The sequence below is a fragment of the Aegilops tauschii genome, chromosome 6, assembly GCF_002575655.3.
Source record: "Aegilops tauschii subsp. strangulata cultivar AL8/78 chromosome 6, Aet v6.0, whole genome shotgun sequence".
Classification (NCBI taxonomy): Eukaryota; Viridiplantae; Streptophyta; class Magnoliopsida; order Poales; family Poaceae; genus Aegilops; species Aegilops tauschii.
Window position 1 is genome coordinate 94,505,167 of NC_053040.3, and position 12,225 is coordinate 94,517,391.

The following is a 12,225-nucleotide window of genomic DNA, read 5'->3' on the forward strand; positions in this document are numbered from 1 at the left end:
GTCTATCTAAGTGGGAGTTCATTAAATAATCAGATGAACTTAATTATCATGAACATAGTCAAAAGGTCTTTGCAAATTATGTTGTAGCTTACGCTTTAGTTCTACTGTTTAAGATATGTTCCTAGAGAAAATTTAGTTGAAAGTTGATAGTAGAAATTATGCGGACTGGGTCCGTAAACTGAGGATTATCCTCATTGCTGCGCAGAAGGCTTATGTCCTTAATGCACCGCTCGGTGTGCTGAACCTCGAGCGTCGTCTGTGGATGTTGCGAACATCTGACATACACGTTTTGATGACTACATGATAGTTCAGTGTGTAACGCTAACGGTTTAGAATTGAGGCGCCAAAGACGTTTTTGAAACGTCGCAGAACATATGAGATGTTCCAAAGACTGAAATTGGGATTTCAGACTAGTGCCCACGTCAAGAGGTATGAGACCTCTGACAAGTTTCTTAAGCCTGCAAACTAAGGGAGAAAAGCTCAATCGTTGAGCATGTGCTCAGATTGTCTGAGTACTACAATCGCTTGAATCGAGTGGCAGTTAATCTTCCAGATGAGATAGTGATGGTTCTCCATAGTCACTGCCACCAAGCTATTAGAGCTTCGTGATGAACTATAACATATCAGGGATAGACATGATGATCCTTGAGCAACTCGCGATGTTTGACACCGCGAAAGTAGAAATCAAGTAGGAGCATCAATTGTTGATGGTTAGTAAAACCACTAGTTTCAAGAAGGGCAAGGGAAAGAAGGAATACTTCATGAAACGGCAAATCAGTTGCTGCTCTAGTGAAGAAACCCAAGGTTGAACCCAAACCCGAGACTAAGTGCTTCTGTAATGAGGGGAACGGTCACTGAAGCAGAACTACCCTAGATACTTGGTAGATGAGAAGGCAGGCAAGGTCGACAGAAGTATATTGGATATACATTATATTAATGTGTACTTTACTAGTACTCCTAGTAGCACCAGGGTATTAGATACCGGTTCGGTTGCTAAGTGTTGGTAACTCGAAATAAAAGGCTACGGAATAAACAGAGACTAGCTAAAGGTGAGATGACGATATGTGTTGGAAGTGTTTCCAAGGTTGATGTAATCAAACATCGTACGCTACCTCTACCATCAGGATTGGTATTAAACCTAAATAATTGTTATTTGGTGTTTGCGTTGAGCATAGACATGATTGGATTATGTTTATCGCAATACGGTTATTCATTTAAGGAGAATAATGGTTACTCTGTTTATTTGAATAATACCTTCAATGGTCTTGCACCTAAAATGAATGGTTTATTGAATCTCGATCGTAGTGATACACATGTTCATGCCAAAAGATATAAGATAGTAATGATAGTACCACATACTTGTGGCACTGCCATTTGAGTCATATTGGTATAAAACGCATGAAGAAGCTCCATGTTGATGGATCTTTGGACTCACTCATTTTTGAAAAGATTGAGACATGCGAACCATGTCTATTGGTAGATATGCATGAAGAAACTCCATACAGATGGATCGTTTGGACTCACTTGATTTTGAATCACTTGAGACATGCAAATCATACCACATGGGCAAGATGACTGAAAGGCCTCATTTTCAGTAAGATGGAACAAGAAAGCAACTTGTTGGAAGTAATACATTTTGATGTGTGCAGTCCAATGAGTGTTGAGGCACGCAGTGGATATCGTTATGTTCTTACTTCACAGATGATTTGAGTATATGCTAAGAATATTTACTTGATGAAACACAAGTCTGAATTATTGAAAGGTTCAAGTAATTTCAGAGTGAAGTTGTCGATCGTCGTGACAAGGGGATAAAATGTCTATGATGTGATCATAGAGATGAATATCTGAGTTACGTGTTTGGCACACAATTAAGACATTGTGGAAATTGTTTCACAGCTAATACCGCCTGGAACACCATAGTGTGATGGTGTGTCCGAACATCATAACTGCACCCTATTGGATATGGTGCATACCATGATGTCTCTTATCGAATTACCACTATCGTTTATGGGTTAGGCATTAGAGACAACCGCATTCACTTTAAATAGGGCACCACACAATTCCGTTGAGACGACACCGTATGAACTATGGTTTAGAGAAACCTAAGCTGTCATTTCTTAAAAGTTTGGGGTTGCGACGCTTATGTGAAAAAGTTTCAGGCTGATAAGCTCGAACCCAAAGCGGATAAATGCATCTTCATAGAATACCCAAAACAGTTGGGTATACCTCCTATTTCAGATCCGAAAGCAAAGTGATTGTTTCCAGAAACAGGTCCTTTCTCGAGGAAAAGTTTCTCTCGAAAGAATTGAGTGGGAGGATGGTGGAGACTTGATGAGGTTATTGAACCATCACTTCAACTAGTGTGTAGCAGGGCACAGGAAGTTGTTCCTGTGGCACCTACACCAATTGAAGTGGAAGCTTATGATAGTGATCATGAAACTTCGGATCAAGTCACTACCAAACCTCGTAGGTCGACAAGGATGCGTACTACTTCAGAGTGGTACGTAATCCTGTCTTGGAAGTCATGTTGCTAGACAACAATGAACCTACGAGCTATGGAGAAGCAATGGTGGGCCCGGATTTCGACGAATGGCTCGAGGCCATAAAATCCGAGAGAGGATCCATGTATAAAAACAAAGTATAGACTTTGGAAGAACTACTTGATGGTCGTAAGGTTGTTGGGTGCAGATGGATTTTAAAAGGAAGACGGACAATGATGGTAAGTGTCACCATTAAGAAAGCTCGACTTGTCGTTGAGATGTTTTCCGACAAGTTCAAGGAGTTGACTACGATGAGACTTTCTCACTCGTAGCGATGCTAAGAGTCTGTTGGAATTATATTAGCAGTTACTGCATTATTTATGAAATCTTGCAGATGGGATGTCAAAACATTGTTTCCTCGACGATTTTCTTGAGGAAAGGTTGTATGTGATACAACCTGAAGGTTTTGTCAATCCTGAAAGATGCTAACAAGTATGCAAAGCTCCAGCAATCCTTCTAAGGACTGGAGTAAGCATCTCGGAGTTGGAATGTACGCTTTGATGAGATGATCAAAGATTTTGGGTTTTTACAAAGTTTATGAGAAACTTGTATTTCCAAAGAAGTGAGTGGGAGCACTATAGAATTTTTGATGAGTATATGTTGTTAACATATTGTTGATCAGAAATGATGTAGAATTTTTGGAAAGCATACAGGGTTATTTGAAAAGTGTTTTTCAATGGAAAACCTGGATTAAGCTACTTGAACATTGAGCATCAAGATCTATAAGGATAGATCAAAAACGCTTAGTAGTACTTTCAAATGAATACATACCGTGACAAGATTTTGAAGGAGTTCAAAATAGAGCAGCAAAGAAGGAGTTCTTGGCTGTGTTACAAGGTGTGAGTATTGAGTAAGACTCAAAACATGACCACGGCAGAAGAGAGAGAAAGGACGAAGGTTGTCCCCTATGCTTTAGACGTAGGCTCTACAGTATGCTATGCTGTGTACCACACCTGAAGTGTGCCTTGCCATGAGTCAGTCAAGGGGTACAAGAGTGATCCAGGAATGGATCACATGACAGCGGTCGAACTTATCCTTAGTATCTAGTGGACTAAGGAATTTTCTCGATTATGGAGGTGGAAAAAGAGTTCGTCATAAAGGGTTACGTCGATGCAAACTTTGACACTAATCCAGATGACTCTGAGTAGTAAACCGGATTCGTATAGTAGAGTAGTTATTTGGAATAGCTCCAAGTAGCGCGTGGTAGCTGCATCTACAAGATGACATAGAGATTTGTAAAGCACACACGGATCTGAAAGGTTCAGACCCGTTGACTAATAACCTCTCTCACAAGCGAGATATGATAAAACACCATGGGTGTTGGATTCATTGCAATCACATAGTGATGTGAACTAGATTATTGACTCTAGTGCAAGTGGGAGACTGTTGGAAATATGCCCTAGAGGCAATAATAAAATGGTTATTATTATATTTCCTTGTTCATGATATAATTGTATTAACTGGAAACCGTAATACATGTGTGAATACATAGACCACAACATGTCCCTAGTGAGCCTCTAGTTGACTAGCTCGTTGATCAATAGATGGTTATGGTTTCCTGACCATGGACATTGGATGTCATTGATAACGGGATCACATCATTAGGAGAATGATGTGATGGACAAGACCCAATCCTAAGCATAGCACAAGATCGTGTAGTTCGTTTGCTAAGAGCTTTTCTAATGTCAAGTATCGTTTCCTTAGACCATGAGATTGTGCAACTCCCGGATACCGTAGGAATGCTTTGGGTGTACCAAACGTCACAACGTAACTGGGTGGCTATAAAGGTGCACTACAGGTATCTTCGAAAGTGTCTCTTGGGTTGACACGAATCGAGACTGGGATTTGTCACTCCGTATGACGGAGAGGTATCTCTGGGCCCACTCGGTAATGCATCATCATAATGAGCTCAATGTGACTAATGAGTTAGCCACGGGATCATGCGTTACGGAACGAGTAAAGAGACTTGCCGGTAACGAGATTGAACAAGGTATAGGGATACCGACGATCGAATCTCGGGCAAGTAACATACCGATAGACAAAGGGAATTGTATACGGGATTGATTGAATCCCCGACATCGTGGTTCATCCGATGAGATCATCGTGGAACATGTGGGAGCCAACATGGGTATCCAGATCCCGCTGTTGGTTATTGGCCGGAGAACGTCTCGGTCATGTCTGCATGGTTCCCGAACCCGTAGGGTCTACACACTTAAGGTTCGGTGACGCTAGAGTTGTTATGGGAAATAGTATGTGGTTACCGAAGGTTGTTCGGAGTCCCGGATGAGATCCCGGACATCACGAGGAGCTCCGGAATGGTCCGAAGATGAAGATCGGTATATTGGACAAAGGGTATTGGAGTCCGGAATTGTTCCGAGGGTACCAGGCTATGGCCAGCATGTCCGAAAGGGGTTTCGGAGGCCCCGGCAAGCGTTGGGGGCCTTATGGGCCAAGGGGAAGGGGCAAACCAGCCCACTAAGGGGTTGTGCGCCCCTCCCAACCCCTCTCACGTAACCAGGAGAGGTGGGGGCGCCACCCCTAGGGCAGCCGCCCCTCCCGGCTTGGGGGCAAGTTTCCTAGGGGGTGGGGGCGCCCAAACCCATCTAGGGTTTCCCCTGGCCGCCGCCTCCTCCTCTAGATCCATCTAGAGGGGCCGGCCCCCTCTCCCCTTCCCCCTATATATAGTGAGGGGGTGGGAGGGCAGCCGCACCCCTGGCCTGGCGCAGCCCTCTCCTCCTCCAACTCCTCCTCCTCCTCCGTAGTGCTTAGCGAAGCTCTGCCGGAGAACCACGAGCTCCATTGCCACCATGTCGTCGTGCTGCTGGAGTTCTCCCTCAACTTCTCCTCTCCCCTTGCTGGATCAAGAAGGAGGAGACGTCCCCGGGCTGTACGTGTGTTGAACGCGGAGGCGTCGTCCGTTCGGCGCTTGATCGGATCTTCCGCGATTTGAATCGCCGCGAGTACGACTCCATCAACCGCGTTCTTGTAACGCTTCCGCTTAGCGATCTTCAAGGGTATGAAGATGCACTCCCTCTCTCTCGTTGCTAGCATCTCCTAGATTGATCTTGGTGACACGTAGGAAAATTTTGAATTATTGCTACGTTCACCAACACCCGCGCGCCGCCCCAGGGCGGTCGGCCTCCATGACCGCCGCCGGGGGCCGCGCCGCCCGTACCTAGGGTTCGTCCGCCGGCCGTGTTGGCCGGCTGCCCTAGAGAGTCTTTTTTTCGATCCTTTGATCCGGGTTTTCTCTCTCTCGCCGGTCGCTTTGATCGGCATCTACTTTTTGGTTTTCCGGTCTATGTGATCCGGTTTGCGTCGCCCACCGCCGCCGTCGACCCCGTGCGCCTCTACTCCAACACCGGCGCGATTGGCCGGCTTATTCACCGACCCGGCGGCATCGCGCGTCGTCCGCGCGTCTGCCCGTCGGTCGCCCCGATTCGACAGCCTCACGCGTCGTCCGCACGTCGGCCCGCCGGTCGCCCCGACCCGGTGGCCTCGCGTCTTGCGGCGGCCCTTCACCGCCACCGTTCGCGCGATGGCCCGCCCGTCGATCTACGCCGGCCGTCACCGCCCTGCTCCGATCGGGACTCCTGCATCACCCCGACCCGGCGGCCTCGCGCCATGTGGCGGCCAATCATAACTGCCTTGCCGCCCACCGCCGCCGACTTCATCTTGAACTCCGCCGCCACCGCGCCTCCACCGAGCGGCGTCCCCGACCTCGCGTGCGATCGGATTGATCACCCGCCCGCCGTTGCGATCCGCCTCATCCACGCCGTGCGACTGACCTGGCCCGTCGGTTGTGCGCGCCTCCGCAGGCCCCGTGAAGACCGTCCCGAGTACAGCGCGCCCCTCTACCGATCGAGCAACGGGCTGCCGCAGCGCCGCCGCCCCGTGGTTCTTCTCCCGGCTGCACCGACCCGCGTCACCGCTGCGTCGCCCCTTCGGACCGTAGTACCGCGGCCCGCGGTCCACCGCCGCCCAGAGGCCGTCCGCTCCAGGTCGTCCCCGTGGCCGCATCGACCCTCGCGCCGCCACTACGTCGCCCCATCGGGTCGTAGCGAGCGTGGCACGCGGTCCACGCCGCCGTCCCGAGGCCGTCCCCGCGGCTGCACCGACTCGCGTACCGCCGTTGCGTCGCCCCTTCGGGCCGCAGCGTCGCGGTCCGCGGTCCCCGCCGTCGCCCCAACCCGCCTACCGCTGCTGCGTCGCCCCTTCGGGCCGTAGCGCCGCGGCCCGCGGTCCACTCCGCCGTCACCGCGCGTCGACCTGCCGTGGTATGCGCCGCGCCGTCTCCCTTGGCGCAGGAACACCACCGTCCGTGCCGGTCTTCGTCACGTTGTCAGGGTTTTTCGCCTACTTCGAGCACCGCCGCCGCACTCCTAACCTAGCCGCCGCCGCCGCTCTTCTTTGGCCGCCGCCGCTACCTTCGTAGCCGCCGCCGCCCGTCCACCCCCTTCGTCTTCTTCCAAGCACCAGCCCGTCGCCAGCGTCGCCGTCATCTACCCCGACCACTTCGTCTACTCCGACCACCGTTGGTGACATCGGCCCCGCGCCGATGGACGCCGCAATCGTCATCGAGTTCTTCTCTGCTGGCCCCTCCGACTTCTCCGACATGGCGTACAGCTCATGCAGGTCCCTCATCTACGCATGCCCGGTGCTGGCAACACCGATGCGTGCCTTCATCCACGACGTGTCCCCGGGCCTGGCAAGCCTGGTCGGCGCTTCGTCAACTTCGTCTTCGTCCGTCTACGCATGCCCGGTGCTGGCAACACCGATGCGTGCCTTCGTCCACGATGTGTCCCCGGGCTTGGCAAACCCGCCGCGACGCGTCGTCAACAACATTTTCTTCCCGACGCTCCCCTACTTCGACACCACTGCGTCCATGTTAACTCGGCGCCCTCTGCGCCCGCGGCTCCATGGCGACTTCCTCGACACCGGCTACCCCGACTCGACATCGACCACGGCATTCTTCGCACGGCTACCTCGACCACAGCTACACCACCATACGCTCTCGGCTACATCGACAAACGGCACAAAGGGCTACCGCCTGCTTGAGCAACCTCGTTGGTTTTCACTCCAGCCACGACTCCGCAATGCGTCGACCGTTCCGACTGTAGGGGGGTGTCCGTCGGCTTGCCTTCGGATTCTTCTCCAGTCTCACCGTCTGCGTCGCTACCGTTGTGACTGCGGGGGGATGTTGAGTAACGTGATTGTATTAGGAAACATTGGTTAGACTAGGAATTATTCTGGCTTGCCTTGTACTCCAAGTAGATCATTGTACTCCTATATATATGCCCACGAGGCTCAAGCAATACAACGAACAAACAATTCCACCAAATTCCTCTCTCCCTTCTAACACACTCTATAATCTAAACGAGGGACCTCCAAGCACGCCTATGATGCTTCAACATCTGCTCTCTACCCTTCTACCACTAGTTTAGTTGTGAGGAGGTGGTGGCCGATGGTGCGAGCATGGGCATTTGCTTGCAAAGCTGAAGGGCGTGGTGCCGAAGCTCCTGGACGAACAAGCAGAATACCAAGAAACGAGCAATGTTCTCCTAGTGGTCATGACACATGGCGCATAGCTAGCTACGCGGCCAACCATGTTGCGCACAGTTGTAGCCTTCTACGGAGAATATTTTCCTGAATGCCTTCCATTCATAACACACAAGTGCATAAGCTTTAATATACGATATTTTCCGCACTTGACATAGACATCTTCTTTTCCAAAATCACAACCTGAGTCGTTTTGGTTTGAGTCGGTTGGCTTTGTAAGGAGAGGTAGGATATGTGACATGTTATATGGAAGGTTACAATCAAAGATACGACATATGTCCAGTGCAGTTTGCTATATAAGAGCGGATCGCAGCTACCTAATTAATGGAAGGTTGGTGAGCTTTCAAGAACCTAAAATTACGCTCACCATTCTTGTGAAGTTGGTATTTTGGATACTGAAAAGAATTAAAATTGTAAATTTCAGAACATGCTTATTATTATAGTACATTATAAACCTCCAAGAATATAATGTTATGAAAATACTTTTAGAGAGTATCTAGACATATGGCTTCCAATCGCTTTAAAATACTCCCTCAGTCCTAAAATTTTTATCTTAGATTTGTCTAGATACGGATGTATCTAATACTAAAGCGTGACTTGATACATCCGTATTTAGACAAATCTAAGACAAGAATTTTAGGACGAAGGGAGTATACCAAAAATGTCTCGCGCCCCATTTTATAGATAAAGCATCGACCAACATACAAGTCAACCCATACAACACCAAACCACACGACACACACTCAAGGCAAGATACATGGGTGTTTATGAACAGCTTGCGAAGCCATGCCTGATAAAACGAGTGATCCAAGGTGGCGCCTTCAGAAAGGGCACGATACCGAAGCACCGCCACGGCCTGATCCAGGGATCAAGGTTTCCCCTAGAGCAACGTTAACATGGACGAGGGAGAGGAAGCGCGACGACACCCATAGGCGCCGCCGCCGTCAGCCTGGTAGAGTAAGAGAGGGTTTTCACCCCGGCAAGCCCTCTTAGCCTCTGAGACGTGGTTCAACAAGCCACGAGACGCCCACCAGACCACCACCTCCAACCGTCGTGCACTGGACACCACGCCACCCGCACAACCATGGCAATCAGCCAACACCCAAGCCGCGAGCTCCGCCAACGAGCACCGCATCGTTGTTCAAGAATAAGCTAGTCCAAACCATATGCGTTGTTCAAGAATAAGCTAGTTCATGCAGTTGCACGGGTTCATGACTAGTAAATAATGTAAGGTTCTTGCCAAGGAAAAAGTGAAAACACATAAACAACATCTAGACTCGATTAGACTGAAGTCCTAAAGAACATCAACACTAGTTCTAGCATCAAGCCCTAATCAAAGCAAAATCTGAACTATAATAATCCCTATATTAGACCATAATGCATAATTCACGGTACGACAACATTTGCAATATGTCGTGTAATAGTGAAGAATGAATCAAGTTCCATGTCCCTTGTTCCTCGCAGTCCCTTATTCTCAGTTGGCCCACCTTGTTCACCTCGCCAGAGGAAGCGTTGAAGAAAAAGAAGTTCTTGGACGTGTGTATCATCTACCACCTGCCCTTGTGCCTTGCTCACTAGGCGAATTTCAGTAGCAAAAGCAACATGGACCACATTATTGTTGCAGGATTTCTCAGATTCTCACTGAACTCTACGTCAATACATGGACACAGTAAACGAACGGACAAGAGTTTTGCGCTGCGTAATCATTGCATCCTTTTCTGGTTATTTCTTCTTACTTATACAATAAAGGATTATCGGTTTCGTTACAGAAAAAGGACAAGAAGAAGCTACAAGCAGGTCCCGTGTCCACCTGAAGTGCGCTATGAAGCCGTTGTATGCACTGAGTACGCACAATCCCACGAAGAATTTGCAGCAGCAGCCTGATATAACTAGCTGAAAGAAGAAACAAGACATGGACATGCAACAAAAGGTTTAAGCTAGTAAAACTAGAGACTGAGCTCAACGGGATTACATGCATGAAATGTATTTCCAGTGAAGTGCATGCATCCAACTCCACCCAATTCATCCTACTTTTTAGTTTTGTTATTGCTCCATCTCACCTGAGTCTTGACTCTCTTTGTGTTGGTTTGGGTGCTGCTATATATCCTCGCAAAAGAGCAAAGTCGATGGATAGGTACATAAAAGTACTACATTTAACGACAGAACATAGTGCGTTGGCATCATTTATGCGAATTGATCATACTCACGTGTGGCAAGGTTGATGGGTGCATTAGCTACCACCTGTTTGCCTCACATTAAGATCATATCTTCTGGTACAGAAAAGTATAGTCGTAATTACCAGCATCCATGTGTATCAGTACACTAGTCTATGTGAGTTTTGCTTCGGTACACCCCGTTAAATGTTTACACGAATCTTTAAGGCACTTAAAAAGGTATAGAAGAAGAGTTCTTTCCAGGTTCCATACAATGAGTTGCACCTACCACGAGACAGTGTGTGCTAACAGTGTGGCGCATCACCTGATCTTAAAAATTATCCCCAAGCAGCAGGGGAATTGATACCTCCAATTCCAAACAGCATTGCACGTACCACCTGATCCTCGAAAAATGTTTGTTCTGAACATTGATCTCGTCCACCCTTGCCCATAACTTCCTTTCCTTGCTGCGATGTGATAGCGATTTATCATACTTTAAGATGGGATATTAGCGATAAATCACGGGTGGACATGCGACCACGCGAGGATGGTATCTCATCCGTTCGCTGCGCATAGATCAGTGCAGTATTTGTACAACAAGTCATGTATATTGATTTCTTGGCACTGTATATCAATATTGCATAGTCAATGTATGACACATCAATAAGTGTGAATGCCCCACCACACAATAAGTATGCATACCCCATCACACAATAATTGTACTGATCCCACATTATTGTTTTAGAAGAGTTAATGGGCAGCCTGCACCAGCTTGTGTATTTTCTCCCATCCTTTCTCGATCCAGCAGCTTCTCCTTTACTCATCCTCCTCCTCCAGTTCATGCATTCTGCTCATCCTCCTTCTCTAGTTCATGCATTCGGTTCATGTGCATAGCTAGCTAGAACTCATCCATGAACATACAGAGCTTCTTTTCCAAAAAAATGTAGATGTAGAGTCGTACCAATACTGCACTTCATTTCCCTCATCCTTTCTTTTTTCTCTCTCAATCCACTACATCGTAGCATCAGTATTTTATCTCCATCAGCTCCTCCAACACCATTATTTATGGTCATGTCCTAATGTTGTTCGTGTGTTCATCAATGTCCTGGATAGGAGCAGCTCTTTAGCTTCTCCAGCGACACCCCGCAAAAAAAAAGCTTCTCCAGCAACACCCATGGCAATGAGGTCCCTCTACTCCCACTAATCAATATAAGTTGAGGTTCATGTCGTAGAGTCAACTGTGCAGATGTATCTAGGGCGAAAAATTTAGCTAATGGTAGCTATAGCAGTTTGCCATTCTTGATTCTGTCGAGTGCTAATGTTCTAAGCGCCTAAATGAATATTTGCATGCAAGTTATTAATTATAATATCAATGATAGTGCCGTGTGATTTACTGTTTATGCATTGTAAAATTTTAAATTCTGCCACAAATTATAAGCAAAACATGTGTGCCCTCTAAGCCATACGTGCCGGCCACACTCAGGAGGGAACATTAATATATCCTTATAATGCATGATCTATGCCTGGCCGAATCCAAATGCACCATTAATTGAACGTGTCCCATACATCTAAATTGATGGCATCCAAAACCTGGACAACGGTCACATGTTGAGGGTCAAGAAGCTGGTGAACATATGAAGCTAGTGTTCTGTCCTGACATTGTCAAACAGGAAAAAACAGTATGAGCGAGTGCATGTTGTATGGATAGCAAGTGATAGCCTACATGGGTTCTAAAAAAAATGACAACCTAGATGAATCAACATTGTCAAAGCATGTGTAATACTGCAGCATTAACATGAATGCATGTCTCTGATGAATTGATATAACACTACAGCTCCATTATACACACACAAAATGAACTTGGGCAAAAACAACCCACAAGAAAAACGGCAGGCTACACTTGTTAACTGACATTCAAGGCGTGCAGGTTAGAGACAGAGACACGTTTAAATGCCTACCAGCAATGAACTACC